The sequence below is a fragment of the Oreochromis aureus genome, linkage group 10 (assembly GCF_013358895.1).
Source record: "Oreochromis aureus strain Israel breed Guangdong linkage group 10, ZZ_aureus, whole genome shotgun sequence".
Lineage (NCBI taxonomy): Eukaryota > Metazoa > Chordata > Actinopteri > Cichliformes > Cichlidae > Oreochromis > Oreochromis aureus.
Genome location: NC_052951.1, coordinates 22,288,433 through 22,303,843, shown reverse-complemented (window position 1 = coordinate 22,303,843; position 15,411 = coordinate 22,288,433). Strand labels below are relative to the sequence as shown.

The window sequence follows — 15,411 nt, the reverse complement described above, 5'->3', positions numbered from 1 at the left end:
GCACAGTAGCAACCCTAAAGCCCGAGGATTTTATTTATGGAGACTGAATCCACCATGTTATACAAGACTTAGGAACACTTTCAAAAAGGAAATAAATGGAAATCCCATGCAATATTATCAGCATGCACACCCCAGAAAGCTGAATTAACTGGCATATAAGTTTATCATCTAAAACTTTTTTCCAGTGCTTTTGGATTGTCACCGTTCATAGTCAAACACATGCAGAGGGGCTCTCAGTAGGTAAACCACAAAGTGATAATCTGTTTTTATTTCACTGCAATACTGTAGGTCTAAAGACTTCATGATATTGAAATTAAATAGATGTGAATTCCAGTCAGAAAAAAGCTTAAATGTATATCCAAAATGTTTGTTTTTCTTCTTTTTGTTTTAAGGATGCAGGTCCATTTTTCAGTAGAGCACTAGCTCTCAGACTTCTTGACTGGTCAGCCTCAGAGTGTCATGCATGTATGTCAGACATGCAGGAAGAAGCACAATAGCCCCTCGGGGACAGTCCTGTTTTCTTTCCTGTTTCCCTCCACACCTTAGACTTCAGACAGTTTATGGCTGACTGCTATCATGGGCTGTATCAGCGGGGACCTGGCTTTGTCGAGTGATGTCGGCTGAACCACCTACAGCTCAGCGTCTCTGAGAAAAAAGGGAAAAAAAGCTGGAGTGGAGTTTAGGAGAAAGGAGACCCCCTTGTCACCTGACTTCATGAAAGGAACGGATGCAGAGGTGCTTGAGGACTACAGATACCTGGAAAATCACCTGAGAGACCAATGCCTCTCATCTCTTTTAAGCCTCTCTGGATGAACACAGGAGTAACTTTGGCGTCAGACTGTTACCATTAAAGGGCAACACTGAACACTACAGGAGATCCTTCCTCCCAGTGGTCATCAGTCTGCACAGCTCCACTCTCACTGCTGGACTCTGACAAGGATTATTATCTTGCACAGCAATTGCATGCTTCAAACTCAATCCAGAGCTGTTAACACTTTCATCTCTCAGATTTATTTATTTAATTTTTTGGCGGGGGAGGGTATCAAATCTACTTGCTGTGTAGTGCATCTATTGTCATGAAGCAGCTCATAACTTAATAATTCTGCTTTTAATTGTTAATACTTCACAGCATGGCTCACACTTGTTAAGTGAATAAGGAACATATGTAAACGATGAGGAAGGGAAATGCTGGTGAATGATGGCTGCAAGGAGGGAGGGGCTTCTATCATGGCTTCTGAAGTCAGCAGATCCCCACACCCTGTTATGCAAAAAGAGAAAGAAGAAAGAAATGGTGCGCAGAATTTACCACACACATTTATGTTGGCAGAAAGTGCTTGTTGCATGGTTTCTGCATGCTGCAGCTAAATTATTAATACATTTGTAACATTGCAACGTGAGTTTTTGCTCACTGTCTGTGATTTATATCGGACTATAGTAATCTGTACATTGCACTGTCGCTCACACAATCCTCTTCCAGGTTCAATAATACTAAAATCCCTTTTTTCATGTAGAAGAAGGGATTGTAAGAGATTGTAGGGCAGATTGGGGGGCCTCAGACTGAACTAGACAGCACACTTGGATTGCACGTCATGTTGTTTTTGATTGCACACAATTTTACACTATTTTTCCGAAAGTATTTGCTCATCTGCCTTCGCATGCATATGAACTTGACGTACATCCCAATCTTAATCCATAGAGTTTAATATGATGTCATCCCACCCTTTCAGCTATAACAGTTACAACTCTTCTGAGAAGGCTTTCCACAAGGTTTAAGAGCGTGTTTATGGGAATTTCTGACCATTCTTCCAGAAGCACATTTGTGGTCAGACAATGATGATGGAAGAGAAGGCCCAGATCGCAGTCTCAGCTCTATTTCATCCCAAAGGTGTTCTATCGAGTTGAGGTCAGGACTCAACTCGATAGAGTTGAGGCCAGGTGAGGCCAGTCAAGTTTTTCCACACTAAACCTGCTCATCCATGCCTTTATGGACCTTGTCATCCCCAAACTGTTTCCACAAAGTTGGGAGCATGAAATTGTTGAAAATGTCTTGGTACAGAAGAAGCTGAAGCATTAAGTTCATTGTACTGGAACTAAGAGGCCAAGCCCAATCTCTAAAAAACAACCTTAGAAGGCTCTGGTTTAAATTCTTCCACAAATAATGGCATAGTTTTTGTAGGACAGCAGTTCAAAATGACAAAGGCACTAAGCAACCTTGGTTTTATATAGGAATATAACCAGAGTACAACCAGTCGGCAACCAGTTTAATCAAGTTTCCTATTACAAAGAGAGACATTGCAGATGATTTGTGCTCAGAATAACTGTAAAATGTTGGCTGTATGCTTTTATAAATTAGCAATTATTTGAAAACCTTTGCCACTCTCTCTGAGATTAATTGCGGTCAGTCTGAGTTGGATTGCGATCATTTTGAGACAGGCCTTCTACCACCAGGAAATCTGTGTAATCAACTTCTGATCAAAAGTGGTTCCACAGAGGTTGAGCATGCACAACCTTCAACCTCTGGGCGCCCAGTCGATCACTGCAACTACTTGCAATTGGTCTCCAACAGCAAAAAGATTGAAAGCAATCACTTTCAAACCACGTTTTTTTCCTAGTTGTTGTCGGAGGCTGTTGTCCTATTTTTACTCTAGTATATCTGAGCAAGAAAGCAACCAAATTAGAATTTAAGTATCAGGAAGTTTACATCTTTGCCATCAGTGTCCTAAGCAGACGAACATTATCATATATACCAAGAGGCCAAGTCATAATTTAAGTCATAATTTCCCTTTGATAGAAATTAGGCTAGCCGTTATTAAAGCCTGGCTTGTATAAGAACAATTTTAAAAAGTAGCTATGGATATTAACATTAGTATAATGATCTGTATAATTGATCAATAACTGTCCACAACTATGATACCAATGATAGTTAGCTTAATTAGTAGAGCACTGTTGCAAGTACATCTCAAGTGAAATTATGGCTTCATTGTTTCTCTGCCAGCTTACAGCTTCATGAGGGTGCAGCAGTAAAGACGTTTCTGTCACCTGTTTTCTTTTTTTAATCATACGCTTAATGTTTCAAGGACAGTTGTTTCTTAAGCCTCATTAATTTTGGACTGTCAGCCACAGGGCAATTGTTTTCCCTGCTGAACAGGTCTGCTGTGACAAGGCAACTTAATAATAAGAGAGTGGAGAGAGTGTTCACTTATTCACAAGGTTTAGAGTCAAACTAGGAGACGCGCACACACATTCACACATCAGACGAAGGTGAATGAAGCAGTGCGGCCCATCCACTCTCACAGCAGTAACAGCTTCGGTCCTCCACAACACATATCCATCCACAAGAGCAGTTTGCTCGTGCGTCACACATTTGTCCTTTTTGCATTATTCATTCAAATGTGCTCATCTGTTTTAATATTCTAAGATCTTCCCATAGCTTTTTATTCTCTCCCTGCGTTACTTTAATGACAGTGCTGGTGCTGGAATTGAATGATTTCAAACAAACAAACATTATTATCGCAGCCCAGGCCATTCATTCATTTCTTATTCATATTTATCGGTTTTCAATTGTTCTAGCTAGTAATTGGAAAAAAGATTGCTGTGATGGCAAACACTTTTGAATACAATAACAAATGCGCTCCCATCAGTGGATAAACAGCAACTTGCCAGTCAAATACTGACTGAAAGCCTGTAAATGCTATTAAATTCCAATTCAGACAATACAAAAACATGAATGTTCCATCTAAAAAGCCTGTTACACAGCTCTTGCTTGTGATTTCATTCGCAAATTAGGATGAAATGTGGATTCTTTTTGAAACTCTGTCATGATCTAAACTTTCATTAACTGGCAGCAAAGCATTACATCAACACAAATACTCCCTGGTTGCTTTTTTAGAGTACCACAGCATCCCTGCAGCCACCTCCCTGGGGCCGTGGACACCAAGGGAGGGAGTCGTTTAAATCATGGTCTATTTAAAACACAGGCACATAGGAGGCTGGCTGGAGCTCGCTTGCTGGATAGTTGGCAAATATTTTCTAAATCCTAAGCAACGACAACAGTGAGCTTGGGGAGGAAGACAGAAGGAATGAAAGAGAATAAAAATGAGATGCGCACAAAATAGGGATCCGCCAACCAGCCAAACATGGGAAATGTGCCCATAATTAAGAAATCTAATTTATTTTATCACAGCAAAATGTAATGTTGGAGGTCTGCAGTGTAATAACTCGCTTTAGAGTCTCATATTCCTCACACTCCATATTATCTCATTATTGTGATCTACAATTTGTGTCTTAAACGACATCTTGTCTGGAAAAAGTCTTATTTGAGTGTTTTGAAGAAAATGATCCCATCATAAGAAATGAACAGAACAGTTTGAGCATTAAAAAAAATCCAGTTGCTGAAGTCAATAAATATTTAGATTTTACACATGAAATGCCTTCTCACCTCAACCTGACAACATCAGCAAAAGCACATCTGTTTAATCGGTTCTCGGGTCGAAACCACCACACGCAACTCCCACCTCCCCCACCCTCTGTACAAGCTGGATTTCTATGCATGGACGGGCTGCAGATGTGTCCAACTAACAGGCCAGTAGCAAGTGAGTAAATTCTCAAACAAGTGTGCAAAGGACAAACGCGGTTCCACTGACATGTTCAGTCAGCTTTGTTGAATAATGGATTCTGCCTCGTGAAACTGAATTGGTCATGTTTTTTTCATGTCAGCGTGAACTTTGACCTTGCGTGTGCTTTCCTAAAACGAAACAAAACATCCTTCCCAATCAGAAGAGAAACAGGCTCTATAATTATCATTGCAACAACAGATAAACGTGTCACCCAAATATTCACTGACTCGTGAATAATAAGGACGTGATTTTAATTAACATTTCCGCAAAGTTACAAAGAGTTCACAGTCAAATTATCGGCTACATGTTAGCCGACCATGTATTTCATTTGTTTTCCTCATGCTGTCTTCTTTTGCTGTAACTACAGCGCAATGCACTCAGTTATATAAAGGCAATAAATTCACTTGGTTAACCGTTGGTTTAAAGACGGCCAACAGTGGCTAGGAGCACAAACACATGGCTGTTTAAACATGCATTTTCTTAACAATGCTTAAAATACTAATATCATAATAAACACAATAGCCACTATTTAGCCCTCCTTCCACTCCTACAACCACTCCAAATCGCAACACTTTTGACTGCAAAAATGATGCATAGCAATTGGCTGTTATCCAGACAGCAGTTTTGTTTCCTTTAAATGTTGCGTGGGGAAACAAATGTGCAGACTGTATTTTCTTGCGGTCTTAGCTGCCGACATTTTCTCCATTTAAAATTCACATCTCCGCTTCATTTGTCAAAGATGAAGCTCAAACCCTACCGAGTCACGTACATCCAGCTTTTCTTGTGCTGAATAGATTCATGCTTCAAGGTCAATTTTGAGCATTAAAAGGATGGTATAAAATGCCTCAGAGAAAAGGGGAAGAAAATACTGAAATGCTGCTCATAAAGGGCCTGTTTGTTAAATATGGCTATGAGATTTATACATCGGGTGATTGATAAAATGTTGGGAAATAAAGGATCCCCTATAACTGACAGAAAACTGTATAGGAAAGTGTGCTTTAGGAAGGGTACAGGAAGACGCCAGTGTAGACAAACTTTTTGCTCAAGCTAAGATGGAAGCAAAACGAAAGGTTCATTGGAGAATATATCTTGAAACTGTTATTTTCCCACAATCCTACTGGGGTTAGCATGAGGACAAATCCAGCATAAGGCCATATTAAGTTAATGGGCAGAGAAGTCCCTTATCTGTTCAAGTGGGCCAGAAACATTGGATGGATGAATTAAAGCTAAAGCAAAATGGATTTGAAAGTTTAAAAAAAAAAAAAACACTTAAGAGATGTACTGGGAAGCTGTTTTGATGTGGAGCGTAGATGAATGTCCACAGACAAGTCTTAATTTGTCCTGATGCACTGTGATGAACTCTATTTTCAGCATGCACTGCTTACTTCGCTACAGCCTTTTACCATCAAACACAACCCCATCAAGAGCATCTGTTGTTTACTGCAGCGAGGAACATGAGAAACACGTGTCCCTCGCCGCATTCCATTTTAGATGTGGCCATTACTCTTGGTGCCAAAATATAAGAAACGGTGTGGTACATTTTCACTCCACCTGTGTTGATGCTTCAGTTCTTATCATGTTTGTCACACATGAAAGGCATGCCCGCTCATGCTTCCTCCACTGTTTGTAAATGGGTGTGCTGTGAGTGAAATGAACAAACACATATCTGTGTGGCAGGGATAATAAAGCAATGTCAACTTCCCGATGAGTGGACAGGATAAAAGCATTCAGATGAATCATTGTTGTCTTTGTAAATTTTAACTTTTGCGCTGAGCAGAACTGATAGAATTAATAGATAAGAATTATGGTTTCAATTATAACCCTGACAGTTTAAAACAATGCCGAACCGAGACAATTTGACATCCTGTCAGTGAAAGCATTTTGCTCTGTTCTGACTCAGAAAAGATCACTATTTTTGCCTGCATGAAACACGGAAGCCTCGCACACAAAACTGTAACTTTCCGCCTCAAACTTTCCACCTCGAGTCAGGAAAAATGAATCATTACTCTTCACCTCTTCCCCTCTTTTGGTCACATTCACACCCACGCACTTGTCATCATATTGTGATGAGCTGTCTAGCTTGCCTACAGCATTCTGCCGCAAGTGTTGGAGAATCTTCAAGAAGAAAAGAAGTGCTGATATTTCACCATTTTCTTGACCTTGCTATTTTTGACACATATTCAGTGAGCTGTACAAGCTGGCCCACTGGCAAATACACAGTGGTAAGGCATTGTGCAGCATATCACATGTCTTTTTAGCTTCAGATTTATTTTTCTTGAGCCCTTAACTAAACAGGAAGGGTTTTATGAGACATACTTGCGCAACAACATACAAAAAACAACATATTATTGATCAAGTAGCTTTCAGCTTCCAGAGTTCTCCTCAGGCAATAATCATATTATATTGTGGTTCACATTACCACATTAGCATCATGCACTTTGTGCATGAATTTGTTGGCCTCGCATCCATGATGATATGATGAAGCTCTGGTTTCACCTCATCCAATAGGTGCTCTGCTAGATTTAAATCTGTTGACCGTGGAGACTTTTGAGTACAGTGGACTCACTGTCATGTTCAACAAACCAGTTTGAGATGTTTTGAGTTTTGTGACATGGCTGCTTCCAGCAGAAAACCATCAGAGGATGGTCATAACTGGATGGACATGGTCAGTAACAACATAGTAAGATAGGCTGTTGTGTTTAAATGATGCTTAGGTAGTACTAACAAGCCCAAAATATGCCAAGAAAATGTCCCCCTCATCATTGCACCACCAGCAGATGCCTAAACCACCAATACAAGGCAGGGCAGAGCCATGCTTTAATGTCGTTTATTCCAAATTCTGACCCCACCATCCTAATGTCACAGCAGAAATCAAGACTCATGACAGCAAGTTTCTCGAATATTTTGTTCTCCAATTTTGATGAGCCTGTGCAAATTGTATCCTCAATTTCCTGTTTTTAGGTGAGAGGAGTGGCACCCAGTGTGATCTTCTGCTGCTGTAAACCATCTGCTTCAAGGATCACTTCAAAGGTGCTGTGCATTCTGAGATGCTCTTCTGCATACCTTAGTTGTTTTTTGAGTTGTTTTGTCTTCTTCCTGTCAGTTCAAAGCAGTCTGGCTAGTCTCTAAACTGCAGAGAACTGCAGCTCACTGGGTATCTTGTCTTTTTCAGACCATTCTCTGTAAACCCTTGAAATGGTTGCGTGAGAAATCCCAGTAGATCAGTAGTTTCTGAAATACTCAGACCTGCCCGCCTGGTACCAACAACCATGCCACGTTCAAAGTCACATAAATCACCTTTCTTCCTAGTTTTGATCCAGGTTGCCTTTATTGTGTCTACTTGCCTAAATTCACTGGGTTGCTGTCATATGATTGCCTGATTAGAGATTTGCATTAAATAGGAGTTGATTAGGTGTACCTGATGATGTAACCAGTGAGTGTAAATGTTGCTTTTCATACAAAGTCAGTCTGGACAGCAAAATTCTCAAAATCCTCCCAATTAAGCTTGTTTGCATATACAGCTGTTATGACTGATCATAACAGCTTCTGTTTTATCTGCATTTAACCCTCCTTGAACATGAAAATCACATTTGTATGATTAATAAAAATCCCTCGATGTTGTTAATTTGTAGAGTAAAAACTTCAACATTATCTATAAATTATCAAAAACAAGCTAAATTGTTCTCTTGAGGACCTGAGGGTGAAAACATATCTGGTAGAAATGTACTATTGCATACAAATGATCTAATCAATCAGACTGCACTTGGCTGGAGCAAGCCTGTACATATCACAGTGATTTTCACTATTTGTGCAAAAGAAAGGCTTGTGTCAAATCACTGCTATACATATATATACAGTAACTGAAGTTTGGTGCAGTAATAGATGTGCTATGAACTTAGATTTCTTGCAGTGACTGTCATATATTTGGTTATATGCGTGGTCTCCAGGGAATAACACTCCTTTCGTATTAAGCTCTTCCCCCACTGAGCATCCTTCCTTACGCAGACCTCTGCTCCCTTTTAATTTTCCCTGCTTCCAACCCTTTGAACCAAACGTTGGTTCATTCATTAATATTTATTTCCCTTTACATCACTTTGATGGTGGAGCCTTTTAAATGTTTAATTTGGTTCAGGGCCATTAAACAGTAATGCTGGAGTCTTTTAATTCTAATGTACACATTATGCCACAGACTGAATACAAGCTGTGTGGACATGGCCTCTACAGTCTGCATCATTGTGGCCAACTGTTTTGCCTCAAGTCCATTATATATTGATGTTGGTCAGAACCAGTAGGAAGCACATTTGAATATACTGGATAGTTCTTTAAGACCATTTGCAAATGAGAGCAAGTAACCTTGTAAAAGGTGCTTAATAGTGTGAAGAGGAGTATATTAAATAAAAGTGTTAGCGAAAAGCTAAGACTAATGAGAAATTTAAAACTTAATATAAAATGAAATCAAGTGTGAAAAAAACAGTCTAGTCTGGATTCGAGTCTTCTGGTTGTAAGTCATGTGATTATGCCACCCAACATACCTCAACTCTTCATATTTTGCCTCCAAGGTGCAATAGTCCTCCAAGGCTTCTGACACATTGGCTGCTTTTTCAATCATTTTCATTCCAGTCCTTGTACCTGAGCACTTTCAGAGGCATGTTTGTTTGATAAGCCATTTAACATTCACAAGCATGAAAAGTCATCCAATTCAAGGGATGAACCAACATTGTGTCTACAACTTAGCAAAGAATCGATTCAAATTTTGTCTTTAGGCACTTAGTTCTTTTTTTGCTAGTAACAATCAGCCAAAAACTTGGCACATCTGAGGATAGTGTACAGTGTGTTCCTACAAATGTGAGGAAACCAGATAAGTAGATGGCCAAAAACTACAGCAGGTGAACAGTATCTGAAAATCATGTCTTTAAGACATAGGAGGAAAGAAATCTCACCAAGATCTGAAACTGAACCTGGGACCTGCAACTGTCTCTGTAGTTGATCCATCTACTGTCAAAGAAGCCTCATCCAAAACGGTTTTAGAGGAAAGATGTGCTGTCAAGAGGCAGGGGAGAAAAGGCAGAGGTATGCCAAATTACACAAGAACTGGACTGAAAATTAGTGGCCACATGTCTTATGGAGTGATCAATCCAAATGTGAAATTTTTGCTTCAAATTCTCCTCAATATGTATCCAGAAGGTCAGGAGAGAGCATCAACAGCTTGGGGGAGGCTGTCTGAAACAGCATTTCAACCAGTTGTGTTAGGGATCGTCAAAACTGATGGAATTATGAATGCATAAAAGAACCATCAGATTTTGATCCACTATGCAAAACCACCTGGAAAACATCGGATTGGCAACGGCTTCATTTGTCAGCATGACAATGATACCAGATACACTGCCAATGCATTAAACGTGCACCTGGATAGAAATACACACAATGGAACACTATCAGTGAGCAAAATTCCCCATAACATAAAGTTGAAGACATATAAGGCTTCGAAGTTTGGTTTGTGCTGCATTACTCTCCTCACTTGTCTGCCTTTATACTGAAATGGAGGTCTTGTTAGACCACATCAAACACATGTCCCAGCTCTCTGTTATCCCCACTCACACTCATTTCCATGTCTCTCTAACTGTTGGGCTCAGTTCTTTCCTACTAATGCATCCCCATCTCTTTTTACTTTGTAGTCCAACACATGACACCGACATCAATAGAGGTCCACCACCTTTAAAGAAATTGCATTAAGTAAAATACTGCTCAGAGGGAAAGCAAGAAAGGAGCCTCTCATAGGAGGTTTATATATAACACACATAAAGAACCACAATCAAGTAGTCACACAGAGTGTTACACAACCTGTGAAATGTGTTGTATAATGTGTCTGGTTGCTTTGGAGGAGCTTTGAAAAGTCATTTAAATAATGTTGTAAGATGTAGGAGTCATGGCGCCTGACAAAAGATGTCATCATGTTACATTATGGAAAGTTTAAGACCCAATTTTTTGGAGCTTGAGCTTCAAAAGTTTTGACTGTCCTTTTTAAACATGTCTCTGCAAGTTACTGCACCACTGGAGTACTCGCTTTAAAAGGCTGCTGTGTTTATTCATAAACTTTAGAGACTTTTCAAAGAGCTCTACTTGCAGGGCAAGCGGTGAAAACATGTTATGGATTCTCTTTGACTTCTCTCTGCAGCAGGAAACCTTTATGTATTTATTTATATTTTACAGGTGATCAATGTTTTGGAAAGGAATGATTTAGCTTTGAAAAACCATAACCATCACTTACACTACTGTTGGACCACGTGTGTTTTATGACCCGCTGAAAGCCTCAGCTGGCCTGTGCGAATGAAATCTGTATCCAGTAACTGGATGCAGGAGGTGATCTGGTGGGACTGCAAAAAGATGACACAGTTACAGCAAAATCATTAAAGTCTTTAATGAGCTGGAGTTTGAATGAAACAACACATCTGTTAGAAAATTATATCTATAAGATTCGAATGATTTGTGTAATTACTTCCAATCATTTCACTGTGTGAAATAAACTTACAAATCATCTGATTGATTTTCATTCAGGCAGGCCTAAATAAATCTACATGTTTGCAGTTCGTGTGAGGATTTATGGTACCCTGCTTATTGAATGTTTCATTTTAAAGGGACAGCATGCACATGGTTTCACAACCTTTTTTTTCTTCCCCTCAACTAACCCAGGAAAGCTAAATAAAAATGTAGAGATTACATTAAAATGTTGCCCAGTAACAGGTAACGCAGATATAAGTCAGGTACAAACCCATTCACTTTTTATTCACAATTTAAAGTTGAGTTTGAAGATCTTATAGTATTATGTTTACTTATAGGCTCAACATATACGCTAAATACACATCAATTAAAACTGATATCCAATCCTTCATCCAAAAACACATTATTCCCCAAAAGACTTTTTTAAGTCATTCAAAATTCACTTTGAATGAATTTTAAAATCTATTAAATACAGTAGATGGTGTTTTCTTCCTTCATTCTCATTTACCAGCCCCGTGAGTGAATGAGTGATAACAGAAGCAAGCTGAAAAAAAGCTGAGGCAGGAATCAATTTAGCGTGGACGAGGGCTGTTAAAGTGCTGTTAGAGGCCACAACGCTGGCCACCCGTATATCACTTGACAGTATGTGCAGGCTGTGTTTTAAGCTGAGGGTAAGTACACACAATGTAAAGCATACTTTGCTCAGTAACTGTACAACAAGCAAGATTTAAAATGCCAAGTTACAAAATTCTATTAGCTCTTAAACCGACAACTCCGAGAAAACGTACAATATTAATGCTGGATTAACCTCGGAATATGAAACAGTAATTTTAACATTAAGCAATAAAACAGAGAAATATCCTGTAGGCAAAGTGGTTAGTAAATCTAATAAAGCAGTTGTCTGCTTCAAACTGTACACATAAGCTGTTCCCACAATAAAAAGACGTTGTATAAAGATCTAATAAAGTCGGCTATAAAATAATTCAGAAGAATGGGCGTAAAATCCCATCTCATTAAGTCACAAAAACAAATAAAAATATAATTTTCATGTAGACACAATGTATCACAGATAAAGTGCACTACGGTGTAATTACTGGAGTAAGCTACACAGCTGGATCAGACAAAATGCATTTTGTTACATCTGTCAATGAATTTTCTTGCAGAAAACAACATAATCCTGATATTACAACTAACCACACACAGTCTAGCAACTCAAATTATATTTTTACTGCCAGATTCAACAGTTTTTTTTAAATATTCTAAGGTTTTATATAATATATGCAAGCAGAAAACAGTAGCTGTGTTATTTTGAGTGGAAAATGTTTATTTTGTTGTTTTTTTGGCAGGTGAAAAATATGGTTATATCTCACAGCTGTGGCTCGTTGCTTCATGTCTTTTCAGTTCATGATCATTCAGCGTGATTTTGTCACAGAGCAGGTATTCAGGTGTGCGTGCAGACGATACAGTTGTGTATCTGTCTGATGGAAAACTTTCATATTCAAAGCTGTTAGTGCAGATAGTGTTTGACTTAAATACCGAGGTTTAGACAGATATGCTTCTGTATGTATCAGTACAGCTGTTTGTACACGCAGCACAATAAGATGCATTTTTCTAGGGCTATACAGGTCTTAGCATGACCTCAAGCATAATTTCATACTTCCCATCTATTTATCCAGCATATATAAATAGTTGAAAAACGCATTGTGACTGAAGCTCCTACAGTACTGTTTCTGTTTCTTCTTCAAAAAGCTTTCTATTGACACGGGATGAAAGTCAAACTTGAAACAGTTTCTGTATAGTGATGAGGTGTGTAGTCACGGTGGTGGGTGCCTTCGATTGTAGTTTATACACTTTGGTGCCTTTGTTGTGGTTCATTGCGTAGTTGGCTGCAGCTAGACCAAACACCTGGTGGTGGCTTTGGTGGTGGAGTTTCAGGGTGACCAGTTTCTCCGAGTGTTTTACTCTAATCGTCCTTGAATTCCAAACTCTGAATTGCAGTTTTTCATTCACCCATTGGCCAGTGTTACTCAACAAAACTCATCAAAAGTTATGAATTATATAATGCTCATTACTCGTTTTAAAGTGTAATTTAATTACTCTCTGGAGAAAGTAAGTCGTTACAACATAAACCTCAGGCTACACTCCTGTATATTGACACAAATACCTATAATAATGAGGATAGACATATGGGTTTTCTTTTAGCCTTTAACGTTGAAGACAAAGCCAACAACACAAATTAAAGTTGAAAACTGGCCTAAGCAGACTTCAGTCCAATGACTATTGTGTTTCTACTATAGAGGCATGTATAGGTAGAAATGGAGGCTACAATGCTACAAGCCTGAGAGCTCATCACCTGTTGAAAATCAGGCTCTGGCTGTTAGGCTGGGGTCAACATATACTCAGCTTTAGTATCATTCCTTACCAGCATCGTCACAGTCAGAACTCATTCAGTTGAAGACCGAGTCAACCATATTTCCATTTTATCACCATCTGGACACACCAGAGTGGTTTTGAACGTCACAAATCTGGTCCCCATGTTTTAGGCCATTTCAAGGGCAACAAGATTGCAGACATTTGCAATAATTTGGGTCATGCTACAGTCTCCAGCCACCGTTTTTCCTAGTGTGACAGTAGAAATAGTATTATAATGGAGTTGTTTCTGTCCTGAATGCTGTTTGCACTCAAATTGCAGACCATCGTTGAGAGATACGTTTTCAATTCAATTCAATGCAATTTTATTTATATAGTGGCAAATCAAAACGACAGTTGACTCAAGACGCTTTTATATTGTAAGGTGAAGATCCTACAATAACAGAGAGAAAACCCCATATATCAGTTGGCGACAGTGGGAAGGAAAAACTCCCTTTTAACCAGGCGCAGGGAGGGGCACCCATCTACTGTGACCAATTGGGGTTGAACTTTTTAACATGTTACACCCAATATTGCCATTCGCACATGCAATGTAAAGCCCTTTACAGTACTGCTATAAGTTTTATAAAATGCTTTATATTTAGAGTATTTTTCATTTTTTTACTTCTTGCACCAGCAGCAACAAGTGAATTAAGCTCACAAAGTATTTAGTACTCTGAAGCTTTGTCTTTGGCGTGCACTTAAACAAAACAACCTTAAAATTAAGTCAAGCTAACATGAGTCATTCAAACAAAAAGGACGACACCGTTATCTAATCGGTTTAAGCTCATGGTGGAGAACAGAGGATTTCTGAAACAAAGTTATGCTGATGTTATATGTAAGTTTATTTTACAAAGAGGTGGAGAACAATACACTAACCCAACGGCTGCTGAAAGAAGCTTCTGGTCTGGAACACAGAATTTCCATTGCTGTGTTTCAATGGCTGACAATAAAACATTACAATAATAAAACATGACTGCTGTTTGTTTTCTTAATACGGACTTTATCTTTGGGAGACTCCAAGATGATAAAAAGAGGCCGGCGAAACAGATGTTAGCATAAACTGACTTTAGTGTGATAATTAAGATCCTGATTGTTGGGGCAGGCATTATTGCACAGCTGTTAACAAAACAACTTGTCTTCATTTAAAAATTGGTTGAATAACAATTATTTGATATGTTGAAGTAAATAAAGAAGAAATGTCTGCTTACTGTAGATGTCAGTATTTTCCAAGTGTGTGTGTGTGTGTGTGTGTGTGTGTGTGTGTGTGTGTGTGTGTGTGTGTGTGTGTGTGTGTGTGTCCATCACTACATTAATGAGCACCTTCCAGGCAGGTTGCTGTGATGAGGACCGGTGCTCTCCTTTCCACAGAGATGAGAAATGATGGTGGCAGCCCAAAGTCTAATTATAAAGTGGGTCTAACAAACCAGCCGTTCATATGTCTCTCACAGCTTAATACCTCAGAGGAGGCAAGACAGATTTTTCCTGTAATTTTCATTCTTTGTCTTCTGTGTGTTTTGCTCCCTCAGAAATGTCGGAATGCCGCGTGCCTCCGTCCTCCACCTACACAGTAGCCGCTGTCTTTGATGCAGCTCCCTCAGTCACTTCCCGAGAAGAAATGACATCAATAAACAGTTGTCATGGTTTTCAAACTCCACCAACAAGACTTGTGGAAATGGTGTTTAATCTATTCTTTAAAATACACGTGGGAGGATGTTTGTGCATTGTGTATTCTGAGTAGTGAGAATGCCTTCAGACATTCATCAAGAGTAAAACACTGTAGTTCCCTAGGGGTCAAAAAGACTTTCTAAACATAGTTTAATCATAGGAAAGAACAAAAATAATTAGAATACAGTTTAGTCTTTCTGTGCTGACAACTCAGTGTGAC

General features: G+C 39.1%; 1 long non-coding RNA gene across 1 annotated transcript; it reads left to right on the top strand.

The window, feature by feature from the left end:
- Positions 1–11,699: 11,699 nt before the first annotated feature.
- LOC120442214 lies at positions 11,700–15,180 on the top strand. The gene is made up of 3 exons (XR_005614576.1): positions 11,700–11,785; positions 14,854–14,935; positions 15,053–15,180. It is a non-coding gene; the product is annotated as an uncharacterized LOC120442214 (long non-coding RNA).
- The last annotated feature ends 231 nt before the right edge of the window (positions 15,181–15,411 follow it).